The 5,280-nt window shown below is 42.2% G+C and overlaps 1 long non-coding RNA gene across 1 annotated transcript; it reads right to left on the minus strand.

Annotated features, from left to right (window-relative positions):
* Positions 1-425: 425 nt before the first annotated feature.
* On the minus strand, positions 426-3,801 carry LOC135287566 (uncharacterized). Its single transcript, XR_010351183.1, has 4 exons — positions 3,750-3,801; positions 2,876-2,956; positions 1,249-1,356; positions 426-498 (listed from the first exon to the last, which is right to left on the minus strand). It is a non-coding gene; the product is annotated as an uncharacterized LOC135287566 (long non-coding RNA).
* Positions 3,802-5,280: the final 1,479 nt, after the last annotated feature.

The raw sequence follows: 5,280 nt of genomic DNA on the forward strand, positions 1-5,280 counted from the left end.
CTCATGCGTGTGCCTTGTTAAAAACGCAAACCCAGCAACCCTGATCAGCCGCAGCCATAGAGATGATGGATGAATTGCATGTTTGCCCACAGCCTGTAACACCAGAAGGGTCACGGCCAAAGGCTCAAACACCTTTCTGCACCCACCTCCTGTCCTTGGGAAGGCTCCTTTTCCCCGCTGGTAGAGACATATCAGTGCGCCACATCCCAACATTGCAATGCGTTTTCCAAACAAGTTATTTGTTGCCTTCCAAGCCAGTCCCTCTGCAGTGATTGGCTTGCATTTGTGTAAAATGAGATTTTTTTTGGCTGGGCATTGTAGGGTCAGGCCTTCCATGCTTGTGGTACTATGAAACCAGGGGTTCTGTGGAAAAGCCAGACAAAGACTTGGGCTGTGTCATTCCTTGCCATGAAGTTCCTTGTTACGTGAGATATGCAAGCTCTGTTACAGCCTCTTGGCTCGTGCAGAGGGGACCACAGCAGCAATGACAGGGAAGGCCTGGAATCAGGAAAACGGAATGGGAGTAACCAGAGACTACAGAATTAATAAGAAAGATTGTTTTCCACAAAATGTTGGTTATGATGGCTTTGCTGTGGCTTCCTCCAGACAGACACTTGTCAGGCAACACTGTCCTACCCAGGATGTGGGTGTAGGTAAATGGCTTTCTGTGAAGCCTTGCAATAAAATCTACCACAGAACATTAGAGAGTTGGTTATAGATCTTGAAGGTTTACATTACTTTTATAGAGAGTTTGGGTTATATTTTAGATTTACTTAGTGCTACAGAGCCAAGCAGTGGTGTTGCAGACAGAAAATATTTGCTGCCTCTAGAACCAAAACTATGGCTGAGCCCCTTGATTCAGATTCCCACCCAAATGTACAAAATACCAGAATTAGATTAGGGTGGTCAAGAATGCCTGCACTGATCCTGTTCCAGAATGAGCCTGTTCCTCCATATGAATCAGGAGAATCCAGACTTTTTTTTTTTTTTTTTTTGTGCAGGCTGATAGTAGGCTTCCAGTCACCCCTCCAATGTTGAGGATTTTTAGGGATAATTATCACTTAATCATATCTTTTCATTTTTATTATTGTTGTTGTTCTTCAGGCACTCTAAACAAGACTACGTGGAGTGTCAATAAAGCAGAGAACACCAAGATGTCCCCTGCCATGGAGAGTTGTCCAGTTGCATGTAGGAAAAGAAGACCTAGGTTAATACTGAAAGACTTGGAAACACAAGGCAGTAGTTTACCTGAGCAGCATCTGCTTGAGGGCACAGGTGACTTGGAACAGAGCTAACAGCAAGGATTTTCCATGAGAAAGTCTTAAATAGGTGGTTTGGGATTTTCATTTTGATTTCCTGAGAGTGAGAAAGAAGAAGTTTCAACAAGAGCAAAACAGGGAGAAAAAGGAAATTGTTACAAGATAGAAGTGCAAGAGAAAAATGTGAAACTTGTCATTAAATAATTATTTGTTCTTCCAGTTAAAATCTGCTGCAATGACAACTGGGTTGTTTTCACTTCAGATGTTGTACAGCAGCTGTATAATGCCTGGGATGCTCCTAAGTAGATGATTTGGATTACAAACTGGATTTGTCCCTCTTCCAGAGGAGACTTTTGGAGGAATACTGTAAAGCAATCTTGATGAACAGGATGAAAGGGTGGGTGGTTCTATAATTCTCAAATATCAATGTGAATAACAAAGACATAGCTCTTTAAAATACTACAGGCTATAACATTCAAAGTTGGGTTTTTTTTCCATTAAAAACCTGATAACTGATCACTACTGTAGTCATCACCATGAAGAACTAACATTAGCCCAGTTTTACAGGCTAGGAAGTGGAGTCAGAAAGATTAGGGCTTGCCCAAGGCCACAGAGCTAGCAGCCAGGCAGGAAGAAAACTCCAGATTTCCTGGCTCCCACTCTCCTCCTAAATTTATCATCCACACTCCAATGACATCAAAACAGTGGACTTTTTCCACCGAGATAGAAAACACCAACTTTTCAAATGGTTAAAATATGTCATGGAGTTGCACCCAAAAATATGCTCTGCAGAATCAGGCACTGCTGGAATGTGATTTAGCATGTTTTAGAGCAGCTTTGCAATACCCTGCACAACAGGATATGACAGGAGAGTGGCCACAGCCACAGCCTCTACTCTCTGAACTAACCAGAACAGGAGACATGGAAGAGCTGCACTGTGGGACTGTGCAAGTCAGAAATGGTGGGAGAACAAGGGCTGCCAGAGCATGCACAAGATGGAAGCAGATTTTGGATCAAGGGGTCCCTGATTTGACTAAAGCAAAACCCCCTGTCACTTCAACTAACATATTGCCCATCCAACTTCATAGGTAAAATGACAAGTTGGTTCAACCATTCAATATGTGACACGCCCATTCCTGGGCCATTATAAACACAGTATATTTATTATCCTCTAGATAATTAAAAACCTGGTTATACAGAAATGAGATACATAAGTGGGCATGAACACATAAGCAGAAGCATCTGCAAAATGCAGCATTTCACTGAGGAATGTGATTGATAACTCATCTTGGATTTAGCTGATGTGTACATTGTAGTAGGTTACCACTGTTTTCATTCCAGCTCTAAAAAAAGGAGATGCCCATTCCTCAGCCTGGTGGGTTAATTTAAACTGAAATCATGTTAGGTTAATTAATAACAGTAGCTGTGAGTGAAGCAGATGAAAGTAGCTAGCTCTTCTGCCTTGTCAGCAAAGCTGTCAGTGCTCAGGAATTAGGGAGACTAATTAGTGTGTTCCAACAGCGGTTTCTATAACCCGATTTTCCATTTCATTGCGATGGACCAAGAGGTGCTGTGTCCATCAGTGGTGCTGTCACAGCTGAGAGGTGATAACTTACATCTGAGCACATCATTGTGTCTGAAACTTCCTGTCAGGAACACGGGGGGTGACTTGCTCTTTCCTGCTCAGTTGAGGTCTCCTGGATTGCAAAAAGAATTAGTTTTATCTCTCTATATCCAACCTGTCCCCCTGATTTTTTAAGATTTTCTAAACCTTCTGATGTTTACATTCTTGTCATGAACTTTCTCACACACTTTCTGTAAACAACTTATTGTTTTACATTCTTTGATGGTAGAGGAGAAATTTGATGGGCTGTTGCTTGTCCAGTGTCATTTGAGAGATGGCACTTTCACCTTCCAATCCACTGTCACTTTTGAAAATCTATAAATGTTAGAGTCAGGAAATAAACTACCTCTTTTACCTCGGGAACAGCCCTGTGTTTGTGTCGTGTTTGTTCGTGTCTTAGAGTGACATCCAACCTCTGTGCAGAAGTGGTCTGAGCTGAGGTTTCAGATGAGAATCAGAATCATGTAGACTGATGGTAGCCCTCTAAACTCAGTTTAATTTCATTTAATTACATTTAGATTTAGATTTAAATTAGATTAATTTAGTGCAAACCAACAGAAGACACTCACACTGAACTAGGAAGTTATTGAAAGGATCACACTGTACTAATGAGCATCTCCTCTTGAAGGCTCATGTAAATTAAGATAGGATCTGAGTGCAAAATACAATGGCCCTCCCAGAGTACCTCCAAACGTGAACATTCTTGTTCTGAACAAGTTCTTGTGTTCTTCTGTATCTCCATTGGCAGCTCAGGTTTGTCTAACCAGGAAATTCACCTTGTGCTGAGATGGGGCGTGGATCTGAGGTGAAACAATGAGTCCTGTGTGGACATTCTTAAGCATTTCCATGTGTGACCAAGTCTTTACCTTCCAGTCATCCAGAACAGTCTGTATTCTGAAGCCTGGTCACCCAAGTTCCATGTATTTCAAAGTACAAATTAGTCTGTGAACTTGCCTGGTTCATAGGTCAGATTGACCTCTATTTTGTCATAGGTAGACACCTGACATCCAGTGCTTGCTCTGGAGTCATTACATATGCAAACCCTCTGTTAGCCCAATACAATTGCCCACTGTGTTTACAGTGAGGTGTATAAATCACGAGAATTGATTTGATTAACATCTACTCTACCAAGGGTGTGCAAAAACTTCCAGACAGGATTCAGAGAGAGGACGGTTTAATCCTTTAATTAGTGCACCCAAAGTGCATCTGAAGTCTGGTACTTACACATTGGAAACTCCAGTTCTGCTCTGTTGGTAGGAGATGACTGGGCTTTAGGAACAACCTTTTACTTGTGTGAAGGCTTGATGCCATGGAAAATACATCCTGTAGACAGTGCATCTGCCATTCATGTAATGTTGGCACCTCTCACCTCCCCTCAGGGCTTGGAAGATACCACATTTTCATTTGGAACATCCCTATCTCATACAGATGTTCCAGTCTCAGAAATGAGGAACTGGCTTGTGTTCCAGATTGCTTTCGTTGGGACACATGCAGACCTCCTTGCATCTATCAGAGGTCTGAGGAAGACCCACTTGATACCTTTTGGGGCACTTACCCCACAGAGGTCTGTTTCAGAGACATTTCTTGTAGGGGAGGTAGAGACAGGTTATCTCTAAGTGTTGTACTATCAGCAGGAAAATACTTGACATAGACACAGCTGAGGAGTAGCGAGGGTAAGTAACATTCCTGTGGAAAGAGATGAGCTGAGGACTTGCTCCTACTCAAAGAACTATCAAGTTGATAGTTCCTGATTCTCTGTCATCATTATGATAGGCCTTGGTATCCCTTCAGCTCCTGATGGCTGGATTAGGATCTAATCTTAGGATTCTTTGGAAAATCAGGCTCTTTGGTCCTTTCAGCAGCTGCTCTTTCACTGCCCAGTTTTCATGCTGATATGCCCATTTGATTTCATCCTAATCTGCACAAAATTCAAATTTCTTAGAGCTGGAAGAATTTTGACCTACGAGGCTCTATTATTAGATGGGATTAATGCATCTATCATGCAAAGATTCTTTCAGGAGCGTTCAGGTTTTTTGGTTTTGAAGGTCTTTGGGTCTTTTTTAAAATTTTTTTCCCCCAGCATTTACTTTAGTAGATTTTAACCCTTTGTAAGACATTACTTTGTATGTCCATGTGAGTGTGTGGGTGTGGGTGTGTGCCTAACCCCCTAACCCGTGTGCAGTAATTTAAGGGGTTGTTTTACAAACCCACATTTCCAAAGCCCTCGATCTTGCACGGATCTGGCATGGAAACCTCAGAAAGCAGCCAGAAATCGAGTCCTCTCCACTCCCACCCTCTTTATTTCTGTGAATGAGTATGTAAGAGACCAATAAATCTAAAACTGTGCAGGCGTGGAGGAAATCATAAGAGTCAGCCTGGTGATATTACCACGGGGAG

The sequence above is a fragment of the Passer domesticus genome, chromosome 1 (assembly GCF_036417665.1).
Source record: "Passer domesticus isolate bPasDom1 chromosome 1, bPasDom1.hap1, whole genome shotgun sequence".
Lineage (NCBI taxonomy): Eukaryota > Metazoa > Chordata > Aves > Passeriformes > Passeridae > Passer > Passer domesticus.